The sequence below is a fragment of the Halichoerus grypus genome, chromosome 15 (genome assembly GCF_964656455.1).
Source record: "Halichoerus grypus chromosome 15, mHalGry1.hap1.1, whole genome shotgun sequence".
Taxonomy (NCBI): Eukaryota; Metazoa; Chordata; class Mammalia; order Carnivora; family Phocidae; genus Halichoerus; species Halichoerus grypus.
In genome coordinates, this window is record NC_135726.1 from 5,137,945 (window position 1) to 5,153,189 (window position 15,245).

Below are 15,245 nucleotides of genomic sequence, written 5' to 3' on the forward strand. Positions count from 1 at the left end.
CTCTAAGCTGGCAATGAAGATACACATGATAAATGTGTCACCTCTACTAATGGAGATCCATTCTTGATGGATATTTCAGGTTTTCTTATAATAGTTTTTTTTGAAGATTTTATTTATTTATTTGAGAGAGAGAGTAGGGAGAGAGAGAGAGTGCGCACGCACAAGGTAGGGGAGGGGCAGAGGGAGAAGCTGACTCCCTGGGAACATGACCTGAGCCAAAGGCAGACGCGTAACCGACTGAGACACACAGGCACCCTGATATTTCAGGTTTTCAACCCTCTGTGAAGGTTTATATTTTAGATGTCTGCTCCTCCAACGTCACTGCTGCATGGACTTTCTGGCCCAATCTCAAACATACAGAATATGTTCAGCAGCAGAAGAAGTATTTTCAGACAATCGTCCTGCCATTTTGGGGAGTACTATTGTGAAATGGAGAAAACATTTAAAAATATAGAGTTGTGGGAACAAAAGTCTACACGCAGGATTTAGTATGAGAGCTCATTAGCTTTCTGTGTTTTGTATTACTGCTCTTTAAATAATGTCTCCTGGCTGGGCGCCTGGGTGGCTCAGTTAGTTAAGCAAGCCTCCAGGTTGTTGGTAAGTGAGCAAATGTATCTCTTGACTTCACAGATCATTATTGAGAGTCACTGTGAATGTGGCCCTGCGCTGGGTGTTTTGATCCATGCCATCTCAAATGCAATCATTTCAGGTGCTTAAATATCTGAATGAGCCCCTAGGAAGACAAGAAGTCCGCAATGTAGACCTGGTGCCACTGGGCTCAGGTGACATTCGGTAGCTTGTGCTCCCCTCCAGCCTGGGATCTGACATCTCCATGAGCTGGCAATCACTGCTGGAGTGGTTTGGGTTGATGCCGCATGACAAATACCAGAGACCAAACATTTTAGTGTATCTGATTCTAGAAAAGCCTTCAGGACAAGTCCCTGATGCTCTCTTCTGGGCAGCTTCATACAGCAATCCAGGGTATGAGATGTGGGTACAGGGCGCCTCTTGCGCCACCGTGGGGTTTTAAGCAGGGTGGAAGCAGGTTTTGAGGGGCACCATTAGGGTTCTGTTTCAGAGGCTGCCCTAGCTGCAGGGGGTAGAGGAACGGGGTGGGGAAGAAGGCTGCAGGGTTAGGGGACCACTGGCGGGGCAGACAGCCTCAGAGGGTGGGAGCGTGCCCCTCGGCTGGATGGAGATGGGAGCAGGTGGGAGATATCGAGGAGCAGACGTGATGGGGCTGGGGCACTGAACGGTATCTTGGAAGGAGAAAATGCATCTAATAGAACAATAACTCTTTATTTGATCTTAACTCTAGGTTGAATCCCACATTAATTTCTACCTTTGTTGTTGTTAGAACACATAACTGAGATCTCACTTCTTACCAAATGTTAGGTGCACAATCGGTATTGTTAACTGTGGGCACAATGTTGAATAGCATGTCTCTGGAACTTACTCATCTTGTATAACTTGAACTTGAAGCCGAAGAGCAAGCCACATTTTCCCCCTCCCCCACCCAGCCCCTAGCAACCACCACTCTGCTCTCTTCTTTAGGAGTTTGACTATTTTAGATACTTCATATGGCAGTATTTCTCTCTCTGTGACTGGCTAATTTAGCTTGGCATAACATATTCCAGGTGCAACCTCTTTGTCACATAAGACAGGATTTCCTTCTTGGTTAAGGTTGAATAATAGTCCCTTGTATGTATATACCACATTTTCTTTATCCATTCATCTGTTGATGGATATTTAGTCCCGAACGATTATAGATCAGAGCATATTACATCGAGTGGATCCAGGGTAAATGGGAAAAGGGGCAATCAAGAATGCCCCCTTTTCATATATATCATATGACCTCACTGATATGAGGAATTCTTAATCTCAGGAAACAAACTGAGGGTTGCTGGAGTGGTGGGGGGTGGGAGGGATGGGGTGGCTGGGGGATAGACATTGGGGAGGGTATGTGCTATGGTGAGGGCTGTGAATTGTGTAAGACTGTTGAATCATAGACCTGTAACTCTGAAACAAATAATACATTATATGTTAAAAAAAAAAAAAAAAGAAGAAGAAGAAGATAGCAGGAAGGGAAGAATGAAGGGGGGTAAATCAGAGGGGTAGACGAACCATGAGAGACTATGGACTCTGAGAAACAAACTGAGGGTTCTAGAGGGGAGGCGGGTGGGGGGATGTGTTAGCCTGGTGATGGGTATTAAAGAGGGCACGTTCTGCATGGAGCACTGGGTGTTATGCACAAACAATGAATCATGGAACACTACATCAAAAACTAATGATGTGATGTATGGTGATTAACATAACAAAAAAATAAAAAAAATTCATAAAAAAGAATGCCCCCTTTTCTTGTTTCCTGGCTTGGTGTGCATATTGGAGAATCATAAAGATAGGTGGGTCACTGGGTGAAGCCTTTATTTTACTAATCAAACGTGTGGATTAAGCTGAGCATGTTTCTTGTTCTAAGAGCTTTATGGACATTAATTCATTTAATCTTTATTGTATCTCCATGAGGTAGGGACTATTTTTCTCCTATCTGACACAGGAGCAAACTGAGGCACAGAGGGGTCAAATAACTTGTACAAGGGGCGCCTGGGTGGCTCAGTCGTTAAGCGTCTGCCTTCGGCTCAGGTCATGATCCCAGGGTCCTGGGATCGAGCCCCGCATCGGGCTCCCTGCTCTGCGGGAAGCCTGCTTCTCCCTCTCCCACTCCCCTGCTTGTGTTCCTGCTCTCGCTGTGTCTCTCTCTGTCAAATAAATAAATAAAATCTTTAAAAAAAAAAAAAAAAAAAAAAAAAAATAACTTGTACAAGGTCACACAGTCAATTAGTAAGGATCAGCTTCAGGAGTCTGTGCTCTTAACCGTCACATGTCACAGCATCTTGGAGACTGATGTCAGGATCACCTCCTGACCAAGGCCAGTCTGTTGGTGGGAAAGAAACAGTACCCGGCATCCCACAAGGACAGCCAAGGGAAAGTTAGTTTTACTGTTTTTACTTTGATTTAATTTGGTCCCAAGCACCACAATCAGGAAAGTTTCATCATCCTAGTATCTTACATAAAAACAAACAAACCAAAAAACCAAAAAAAAAAAAAAAAAGGTGGTGATTTTCTGATGGAGGCTCTGATGGAGTTTTAAACATAATTATTTTAGGCCTGTTTATCCATAAAGAGCGCTACTGATGGCGCATGATGATTTATCTCTATGGATTAAATGTCACAATTGAGGAGTTGTGGTCTAAATCATACATTCATGGCAGACCTTGAAAGTCTCCGGAAGGTCTCCCGGCAGCATGCACCAAAGTCAACCAAAGTTTTCAAACTTTTCTTTTTATTATCATGTAGCTGAGCTTACACATGGAATACATTATTCAGTGTATCACAGTTTGATAGGCATTTAAAGGCATGAAGTTCTTCCAAAGATCAAACTTTATCAGCCGAGCTTAGTCTAACAAATTCACCATTGGATTATCGACCTCGTGCTTTGAAAAAAAGCGTGCAGGTTTCCAAGACAAAGAAAACAGCTGAGTACTTGGGTATGTTGCTATTCATTGTTTGACTCTTAAACTCCAAACAGATCCTTGAGAATAAACATCACGCATGGCGCATCATTGTAAATCCAAGTGTGGGGGAACATATGTAGTGAAATTGCTCTTGAATGAAATAACCAATGAAATGGATTTTCAGGTCAAGAGCATTGTTACATTCTTCCTTATAGTTTTTAAGTTGGTAATAGCCCCTCTGGCGATCTCCAGAGCAAGTCTTCTCAATATGGCCACTATTGACCTTTGGGGCTGGTAAGTCTTTGTGGTGGGTGTCGTCCTGTGCATGGTAGGACACTGAGCAACGTCTCTGGCCTCCACCCACTAGATGCCACTAGCACTCCCCAGTCGTGACAACCAAAAATGCCTCTAGACACTGCCAAATGTCTCTTGGGAGGGGGGGCGCGGGAAGGGCAGCAAAATCTCTCCAGGAATAAACCAATGATAAGATAAGATAGATAAGATTTGTAAATATTCAGAAGGAAATAAAAAACTAAAAGAAAATAGAATACTTTGCAAGTAGCTTATTAACAGACGTAGTTTGTTTCATTAAATGGTGTAGAAGAGTCGAGATCTTCAGTATGCTTCCACCCCTTATACATACATATATATGTGTGTATATGTATATATTTCATACACACGCATGCATACACACACACACACACACACTCATCCTGCCCAACAGACAGTTCAGCTGTGACAAAGAACCCTAAAGAAAACAGAGAAGTTTCTTTCTAATGTCAAATTCTGCATGTAGACAGTTCTGAGCTGGTGTGGGGATTTTTAATCTTGGAGGCACTCAGGTTCTTCCTATCCTCTTGCTCTTCATGTGGGCCCTTCATTCCCTAGGTGGCTGCTTACGTGCTCACCTTCTTGCCCACATTTTACCCAACAGCAAGGAAAATGAGGATTCAAGAAGAATGACAAGGGATAAGCACCAGCATTTTATAACAGGAGATCCCTGGACGGAGCCATGAGGCCATTGGCCCAAACTCAGTCCTCTGACCACATCTGGCTGCAAGGGAGGCTGGGAAATGTAGTCTTTGCTCTGGGTGGCCATAAGTTCCAATGAGCTTTCTATTTCTCTGGAAGAAGGAGAGAACAGACTGGAAGACAAGCAGCAATTTCAACACCAGTCACCCAGAGGCATTTCCCTTTCCTCCACTTTGTCCTCTCCATTGATATCAGCTACACTGAAGTTTTGAAGAATTAGTATGATACCCCCTTTTTCTAAGAATACCAAATACTCTTGATCTGAAATTCCATTCCATTTGGTATGCCAGTAGATGTTTAATAACGAGTGTTTCTCAGTTGGGGATGGGAGGTACACAACCTGATTTTTTAAGTGTGCCACTTTCTGTGGTGCATATACCCTCACTGTGGCCAGTTGATTTCAAACTACCAGCGCGTCTGAAGGTGCTATTGGGAAGAGACATACACAACAGGCTCTCATGACTGGGTACAAGCCGGCTTCAGCACAACTTTGCTTATGAGGAAACACTCAGCACTGTGTCTGGTACAAAGTAAACTCTCTGTAGCTTATTTTATTAAGGAATTAAAAATACATGACACCCACTGACATCTCATATGTTCCCCACAGATTTATCAAGTGGCCTACTATGTGCCAGGCCTATCATTGCCACTTACTGGGGGTGAAATGGTAGACAGAAATGACTAGATTCCTACCTTCTCACCATCGAGTTTATAGTAAGGTGAGGAAGCCCGATAAGCAACCAGTGACAAGAGTAATGTAGAATGAGAATTGTCATAAATATGGGGAGAGGGAGAGGCAGAAGGGTTTGCCCTCACCTAGGGGCACAGCCAAGGTTTATCAGCTGAGCTGAGTCCGGAGGCTGATCAGGAGTCCCTTAGACTTTGATGTGACTACAGGGAAGAGCATGGCAGCAGAAGGAACCGTATGAACGAAGTCCCCACGACGGGGCAGGGAGAGCATGGCAAGTTCAAGGCAGGCCAGGCTGGAGTGCAGTGGGCCCAGGAGAGTGACACGAGGTGGGGTGAGAGAGAAAGCAACGGCTGAACCATGTCATATTAGACACTGGTTTACAATTCAGAAGCACCGAGGAGCCCCAGAAGGCTTTGGACGGAGTGCCATGACATCAGTGTTTGGGAAAAAGACTGCTCTGCCTGCACCAATAAGGGGGGGCTTAACAGATGCAGGGTATGCCAGGTATGAGGCTCTTTTAATAGCTCAAGAGAGGAATGATGGCATGTGCGCGGCTAGGGTGGTGGCAGCGGATGCAGAGAGAAATGGACACGCTGGTGTTCCAAAGGTTGGAACACCAGTGAGGCTCTGGGCCAAATACGGGAAAGGGCCTGTGTATCTGATTACTATGTGGTTTCTTATTTTGAACACTGTTTGGATCCTGGGGTCTTTTACTGAGTTTGGGATGAAGGGAGTGGAGGAGAGAGTCTAAGTTAGATTTTGAGCATGTGGACTTGAATCATTTGATATTTTGATGATGCTTGTGGAAAGCGTTCATACAGATAATGTCCATCATACCAGGGGGGAAGTGAGTTGAGAGCCCATGCCATAGAGCTAGTGACTGGCACTGCTGGGACTCGAACCCAGGTCCTACAGTACGAAACTCTATGGTCTTCCCAATATGTCACAAAAGGCTCAAATACGGTCCACCTTGAACCCGTGGCAGAGTGAGTTTAGTTACTGGAAAATCCTCATTAACCTGAGCTGCAAGGTGGGACCTCAGTTTATGTACAGAGAGGACTGGGCTATTAATGATGCCCCTTCAAATTGCTTTGAACAGTTTCTACTGCACTGGACTAATGAGCCCTGCACTGCACTTCTGGGAAACCTCTCACCTTGTAAAATAAAGTCCATCAGATCATGCTCTGAATATTAACCTTGCTAGAAAGAAAAGAAAAATAAGCAATAGAAAAGATTGATTTCCCCCCATGCAAAGAAAACACTTTTCAATGAGCCACTAAGTGTAATTCATATTTTTAGATGAAGGGCATGTTTTTCACTGAGAAAAAAAAAATCATTGCAAAGTATTGCCAATATCATGATGCCAAGTAATAAAGGCATTTAAACACTCCCGTCTGCATGGTTCTTGCATAAACCAGTGTAATGTGACACGACAGGAGCTAATGGTATATTCAAGGAATCTACAGCAGCCTAAGTTTGCCATATTTGTCATCATGTCTATGCTGCTGGACTTGGGAGGGCTCCCCTTCTCTCTTGCCAGGCTAATGAATCTTCTGGCAGCAGTGCTCCTGGATTGAAGATTTATGGGAGAAACCACACCTGGTCCCTGACGTAATGAAAATGGAAGCAAAGAGCTTCTTTCAGTCATAGGGAATGAAGCCAAAATGCTTTGATAAAATTAGCAGGTGCATGAAGAAAACAATGCATGATCTTATTTATTCTGGGTCGGTGTGGTTTGTCCACTGGTTGTATATTTTTGCAACAAGAATGCCAGTCTGTTCACATAGATGTCACAAAGCTTTTTTTTTTCTCCTGTTGACTCATCGGGCCCACTTGACAAGCCTAAAGAGAATGCAGAATAAGTTGTATTTCCCCCATTGAACAGATAAGGAAAGTAAGGCTCCAAGATACTGGGTAACCAACTGATCATCCCATCCAAATTAATAAAAGGGCCAGCACTAAAACTCAGAACAACCCCTTTCTGATCCCAACGCTCCTTCCATAAGTTAAATTCCAGGAGGGGAAAGACTTGGTCTCTTTTTGCTCCTTGGTATCTGACACATAGTAGGTGCTCAATCAATATTTGCTGATGGCTTCTCCGGGCCTTTCATTCCCTGAAGCATGGTGCAGTAGAGCCACAAGGGAATTGGAAAGCAGCCTACCAAGACTTCCCACAAGAGCATGGATAAGTGACATAACCTCCTTAGCCCTTGGTTCCTTTGGTGCAAAATGAAAATAATCCTTCTCAGCCCTAACTGTGAAGAGGAGCCATAAGGATCAAGTCAAATGGGGCAAGGAGGGTTTTCTTCAAATGGCACATTTAAGGTGTCCTGGTTGTTTTTAAAGAGAAGAAAATACCCTCAGTGACCTGTTCGCTCTTCTTGATCAGCTACGCTGCCTCCCAGGCTGTGTGTGAGATGCAGCTGCAGAGACCCAGCTGCCTATGTCAGGCGACTTTGGCTTCCAGAACTTTCTTGGGGGCCTTTGGGCAGCTTATGGCATTCATATGAGCCTCAGAGTTGGCTACACCTCTCTTCACCCGCAGTCAGAGTGACATATGGGGGCCCCCACAGGCCAGAGCTTTCCTTGACTTCAGGCTAAAACTTTTCCTTAAAACTCAACTTTTACCCACTATAATCATAGCAGCTGTGATCAAGGGCGTGGGGGGTCCCTCTTCACTGTTCTCTGCATGGCAGGAAAACATCTCAAGTGTAGGTCCCCACTCTATCATTTGGAGTTGTACCATGTGGGACATATTTCTTAGCTTTTCTCAGCCTCAGTTTCCCCATCATGATAAGGGAATACCAACTACCACTCAGGCAGGTCATAGGATTAGATAATAGCACACAATGTAAACGGATTCTGTGCCTGGAACAGCACTAACAATGACCATGACAGCTACCGATGTTCTGCCTGTAGATCTGCCTATCCCAACAGCTCATTTTGACAGTTCATTTCCTCTCATTCAGCATGTATGACAATCTGGTGGATAAAACAGTGCTCCAAGTGACTGGGATCCCAATTGGCTTCCAAGCTGTGTTCACTGGGAGTCATAAATGTCCAATTGAGTGAGCGGATTATACCTACAATCTGACCATTTCTCATCAGCAGTCCTGGCTCCACTGCAGCCCAAGGGACTAGCCCTTGGGTCTGGGTTTGGCTATGGTAGCCTCCTCACTGGTTTCCCTGCTTCTGTTCTTGCCTCCCTCTTCAGTCTGTCTCTCAGCACAGTGGCCAAAGGATCACATTAAAACATAAGTTAGACCATGTCCTTCCTCTCTGAGAGCCTCCAATGGCTCCCCATGTCCCTCAGAGTAAATCCAAAGTTCATGCAATGACCTACAAAGACCTCCATGATTTGCACACCACCTCTGCCCCAGTAACTACCCCCTGCTACAGTGCTGGGATGAATAAAGCAAGTGATAAGGAGACAGCACCAGAGCGGTGAAAGAACTCCAACCCATTCTTGCCCTGGGAGAACTTGGTTGGTTCAGTCAAATGAACTAAGTAACAATGGAAAGAACTGGTGTTTAGATGAAGTTGATAAGAAGAGCATGATAACAGTTTTGGTTTTTTTTTTCCTCCAAATACCTGGGATATGGAAGAGGAAACCACTAAGTAGAACTGTGGCCATGAGGCAGGAATATAGGAATTTCAGATCAATGTTGACGAAGAATCTTACAACTTCAATTGACAACGAATGGAATGAACTCCTTCATGAGAGAGTAAATTACCCACCATTGGAAATACTTAAGCAGAGACTGGAAAATTATGTGGGCAAAGAGAGAAGCAATGTTTTAAACATCAGAAGGCAGATGGGATGAGATTATATTTAATTTCCCCTTTAATCCTGACAGTCTACTAGTTGTAATATTAAAGAAAGGGGGAAATAAGAATCAATTGTGTTAGCCCCAACAATTACACAACAACCAAATGTCAACAGACAGTACACATCATTGTGGAATATTGCAAAGATACTGCACATAGAGCTCTCTGCTTGGACCAAGTTACTGAAGCAAAATACTAATTCCTTAGAAGGGTAAACCAAAATTGGCAACCTCCTTGTTGGCTCATCCTCTGAGGGTGAGTTGAGGTGGGGCAGAGTGAAAGATCTGAGAGCACTACCACAATTGAGAAGTAACGGAGGGCCAATCCTAATTGAGGAAAAGGGAATTGTTCTAATCACCAAGTGACACACTAGGTTGTCCAGCATTATTTCCCTCATCCTCCTTTCCCTCTCTTTAGGATCATCTTCAATGCTGTATGTGAATGCATGAGTGTCTGAGGGTGTGTGTTCCTCTATTGTCTTTTAGTGTATAATTCAACGGTTTGTCCAACAACTATGATGGCCGGTCTACTCTGCACCTGGCACAGAGATACAATGATGAACAAACTCCAGCCTGCGGGAGCTGACCCTTTTCCTTTACCAATTGGTTATCAAGAGGAAAGATTTCATAAAAAATCCTGTTGTGTTCGACCCTAGTCAAAGAGGGCTCAGAGAGACCAGCCTTTGGACTAATCATAGAAAATGGGCCTCTCCTCCCATAAATGAGATAACTTTGCGGTCATGAAGTGATTTTACAACACATAATGGAGAGCCTTCTCTGAGCGCTGTGTCTGCACAATGGACCCAGACTGCAATACTCTGTCCCATTACTAAGTACATGTATGTCAGTGCCATATTCTCAAGTGAGAGACTCTGCACATCCTTCCTTCTGCAATGGTCTCACTATGTGAAGAAGAAAAGTCATTTGCCTCCAGGAAATATATTGAGAGCATATATTTGTACCCCTTAACAGGGAAACTGATGGTAGAACAAATCCCTAGAATTGTTTACTAAGGATAAATGCAATGGATAGGTCCAGTGCTATGGTTATTTTAACAAATAAACCAAGAATAGTGGCTGAATGCATTGGAGAATAGGGAGATTTGAAACAGCCGATTTAACCTGAAAACAACAGAATCAATGCACCAAATAGAATTCCCCTAAAACAAACAAATGAGTATGTGTAGCTTGTTCCACAAACAAAGGCAAGAAGAGAATATTAAGCAGATGTAGAATTTCATCTGTTCCCTTGTCTTACAGACTGATTTGCAATGTGTCTACTCATTTTTCATTCACTCAGCAAATATTTTTGAACATCTCACACACCTCGTAGGTGTTAAGCACCGGAAGTTCTGATCTTGTGGGCTAGTGCTTATTTTCATGGCTTCTTCAGGGAATTATATAACAACGCATTACAAATCATGGCATATCACTGTCATTTCTATACCATGCAGCACTTTTTAAAAAACAGAATTCTGTCCTCTAATTTGACATCATAAGAAAACCTTGTTGATGAAAAAAACAAATAAATCCAAAAACGACCCAGAAAAATACTGAAGTTAAAAAAAATCTAGCCACTGAGGTCAAACTAATGGAGACCTACAGTGTGTTTCTAATGCTTTTAAATATAAAAGATGAGTTTCCCATAATAGCCAACTGTTTTTGCTTCCTGCTCGTTTGCAGTGTTTCCCAGGCACTGAATCCCCTTGAGACCCATGGAAGGTCATACCAAGCCCAATAATAAAACTCATTTTCCCCTCACAGGATAAATACGAGCAGCCCAAATGGGGCACTTTCCCTCTGTGAAAATGTGGGTACCTAGCCACTGAAGCTTTCAGATTAACCTTATAAGCACGAATGACTCCGCTCTGTGTCATGCACAAATAGGAAATACACCAGAGCACACTTCTTTTGAAGGCTTCTGTTCGGGCCAGAGGGACTGACCAGAGGCTCAGCTATAGATCACCCTGGCCCTTTGGTCACCTTTCACAAGTGAAGTGACACAGAGCTGCCAAGGCTGCTGGAGGCTCTTGACTGGCTCTAAGAAACACCTTCATGGCCCTGAAAGGAGCTGTGAAAGCAATATTATTAATGTTATTAGAGGAGCAGAGGTTCATGTTGTTACAAATGGGGCCCCAGTCAACTAGACGGAAATAAGCGGAGGGGAGGGGCCTCTGAGCACGAGCGCTTAACTGCATGCAGGTCTGGCCAGAGTGGGGATCTCGAGGGTGCCAAGGGCCACCGCCCCTGCATGCCTGGCCATGTCATCTGTTGGTGTTGGCACTTTGTAGGAGATTCCTATGGCTGTGATAACAAATTGCCACAATCTTAGTGTCTTAAAACAACTTAGATTTATTATTTTATAGTTCTAGAGGTCTGAAGTCTGAAATGGGTCTTATGGGAACTAAAATCAAGGTGTCAGTAGGGCTGGTTCCTTCTGAAGGCTCTAGGGGAGAACCCATTCCTTGCCTTTTCCAGCTTCCAGAGGATGCCCACATTCCCTGGCTCATGGTGGTATCAGTCTGACCTCTATATCCATTGCCACGTCTCTTTCTCTGACTTTTACCTCCATATGTCCATACTATAAGGACTCTTGTGACTATGCTGGGCCACCTGGATGATCCAGGATTACTATCTCCATCTCCTAATCCTTAACTTAATCACATCTGCAGTCCCTCTAGCCATCTAAGGTAATATATTTACAGATTCTGGGGATTAAGACAAAAGCAACTTTGAGGGATGATTATTGTGCTTATCACACTTCAAGAGCAAAAAGGGAGAAAACAGATGAGTTGTGCTAATAAGGAGTTTAGATTTGATAGGAAAATGGAAGGGGCTTATAGTCATTGAGGGCTTAGGGGACAATAGAGACAATCAATGACTCTAGAATGCAGTAAGCCCAGGAGGCTGGGAGATGAGCAAAAGGGGTGTGTGTGTGTGTGTGTGTGTGTGCGCGCGCGCGCTTATGCATGTGTGTGCGTGCATGCGTGCGTGCGCGCGTGTGTGTGTGTGTGTGTTTGAGGGAGAGAGAGAGAGAGAAACATCTTGATATTTTGATAAAGTTAAAGAGCTGTTTTAGTTGGGGGGGTAGGGATAAACAGAGGTCATGGTCCAGGAGGAGATTTAGGGTGGGAGATATTGGAGTTGGGATATTATCAAGGTCTAGAATATGAACCGATGAGTTGTCTGCTCTAGTGAAAGCAAGATAAATATCACTGGCACAATGGAAGTCAAGAATGTGGTCCTTCAACTCACAGGCTAAGATCACTCCAATGATGAAAGGAGAAAGGGTAGACAAGGAAACCATGAGCCAGGACCCAGAGTTCTAGAATCTCAGTGAATGGATGAGAAGAGAACTGGCAGCCAGGAGGTGTGGAGACTATAATCACATGGCATGAGCTTCAGAGGAGCTACTGAAAGAGGATGATAGAACAAAGGTCCTTCCAAGGGAGCCCTGAGAATGTTGACCTTGCCTTTTAGTTTTGAAAGACTGAGGCTGAGAGGATGGGAGAAAGAACCAATTCCACTTAAAAAGAAAAATAAACCATTTTTTCTATTGCACTTATCATTTTATATTTATATTGTATTTTTAAGACCTTGTTCATTTTACAATAGAATGTAAACTTAATGAGGGTGGTTCAATGTTGTATATGTATTGCCTATGACAGTGCTGGGCACATACTGGATCTTTTATAACTTGAATGGATGAATGAATGAATGAATGAATGCAAGAAATGGAAGGAAGAAAGAAAGGAAAGGAAGGAATAGACAGATAAATAGCTACCTAGCTAGAGGGGGGAAGAAAGGTAGATACATTCACACCCTTCAGGTTAGTTGGGGAAGGGTTAAGTTTCTCTAAAGGTGAGAAGGAAGGATGTGTTCTAGGGGTTGACTGAAGACATAAGGAAGTTGAGAACAGAAAGTTACAAAAGCAAAAGTGGAAGGGAGGACAAAGGAGAGGAATTAGGAGGAAAATATTTTTCCTATGTGGGAATTATTTGGGGGAGTACAATCTAGGTGAGGACTCTGTAACCTAGCCACCCTTCTCTGTGAGCCCCTGAGTGCTGGGAGCTTGTTTTATTCAGGAAATGACACCTGGCAGAGAGTGGACACCCATGGGTAAGTGGCTGGTTAGCGGGGAAGAATCCTGAACAACTCCAGACGGAACTCTCATTCCCAGGTAGCTTCAAGCAACAGCCAAATGACCATCTTTCAGGTCATGTCCTCAGACGAAGTCAAACACTGGCGGAAACCAATATTAGATGTCATCTGGGGGCTCCTTTCAATTCCTAAATCATCAGATGGCCAAAGAGAAATGTTCCCCCCTCCTCCCAATTTACACTCCAGCTGTTTCATTCATTTTTATGATGGGAGAGGAGAATGACCTTTTGCAAATACCATCCACAGCTTGGAACTTGATTGGCAAACAGTGGAGTCACAGCTCTTACTTGACCCGGGTTGTATACATGCAACGGGGCGATTGCAGACCTGAGCCATGCAGGGAGGAGGAGCGGCTCCATAGATTTAGTCTCCTATTACTATGGCAACCTTGAGACTTCTGTTACAGCAAAAGGTTAAACACAACCAAGTGTTCATTAGGATGTTCCACTAATGAATCAGACCAAATCCTTATTTGTGTATAAATAAATGACCGTGTGGGTATAAGGGTGTAGAATAAAGGGACAGGGCACAAGCCAGGGAGAGCTAACTGTCTAATCAACCTTGGGATTAAAATTGGCCTCCAACTGACACAATGGCTTCATCTGTAAAATGCATGAAATAACTCTAATTGAGAGGCAAAAAAATCAGACATCACATAATATTTCAAGAGCATTTGTCTACAACAGAGGATTATTTTTTTCACTCTTGCAAAACCATTTTTGAAAATGTTTAATTTCTTCCTTTTTATCTTTGCTGGGCCTTCGTGAAGCTTCCAAAATGAAGAAAATAGCCAAATAATATTTATATTTGTTTACCCTAGTCCCGGCAATGTGCCATCCAGCAGTACCTCTTATTATAGCAGCTTCAGTAAGAAAGAGTGAGCAAGAGAGGTTTCCAAAGTGGGGGTTGTGGTAGGGGCCATAGCAATCCAACTGGTTTGTGCAATTGGAATTAATGGACCAAGGTTCCAAGGATGCTTTTGTGATAGAGCTCTAGGCCACGGCAGACACAGAACAGATGGTAACTCTATGAGTAAGAGGTAGGCTGGCTTATAGCAAGTCTTCAGTCCATATTAAATTTCCTTCCCCTTAATTGTTCTCATTCACATCGTTTACTTGTGGGTGCCTTGCGGTACAGTCATGGTGCCGAACCAAGTCCCAGACTGCCTTAGGATGATGAGAAATGGGGGTGGGCAGGCAGGATTCACTTGTGTCCTAATCTTGATTTCCTTGGAGTCGTAAAGATTGTCAGGGATGCCCCAGGGGCCACCGGAGGACGAGCAAAGGGACTCATGGATTTTTTAAGCCCCAAACAGAGAAATATATTTTGACCCAATATATTTATTAGGGCTTCGTATACAATCATTCATAGTAAAGAACTGCATGGCAATAGGTACAGGGCTATGACTACAAAAGGTCTCCTGTTTATGGGGTATTTATAATCCTGTTCTTCAGGCAGCAATGTAGGCAGGCCTATGCAATTACAGGGATTCTGAAAATCAGGGTTTTTAAAAAATCAGTTTTAAAGTTTTATTTCAGACTCTTTGAAAATGTTCATCCAACCCAGGCTTCTGCCCCCTTCCCTGACAGGGACACCTGTCTTTCCTGGTGGATTGCCCTCTGGGAAATCAGTTCGAAAAGATGAGGGGTCTAAGATTACTGGCATTTCCTCCTAGAGGCAGAAGACAGATCACTCAGTCATGGTGCTATTGAAAGAGTAAGGAGTGAGTTAGTTCCTTTAGGCTTTTTTTCCTCTTTGTGTTTTCATAAGAATTGAATAAAATGAGAACTTTCAATAATGATGAAGATAAAAGATGCTCTCTTGGGCAAGCATTTATATGTCATGTTGAAAATGCCTGTGACACTTTAGAGCCTGCTAAGAACTTATATAATTCTTAAACTTTACCCATCAGCAAAGAAAAGGAAACAAAAGAGATTCTTGGAGCCCCCTGTTATTCCTAGATGCAGGGTCAGTATAGCAGAAAAATGAAAGAAAAGAAAAATGTGTTTCCTGGGCAGAAGAC

General features: G+C 43.5%; 1 protein-coding gene across 3 annotated transcripts in view; it reads right to left on the reverse strand.

Annotated features, from left to right (window-relative positions):
- Positions 1–15,245, reverse strand: part of CDH13 (cadherin 13) — a 1,400,946-nt gene that overhangs the window by 290,266 nt on the left and 1,095,435 nt on the right. The window lies entirely within an intron of this gene.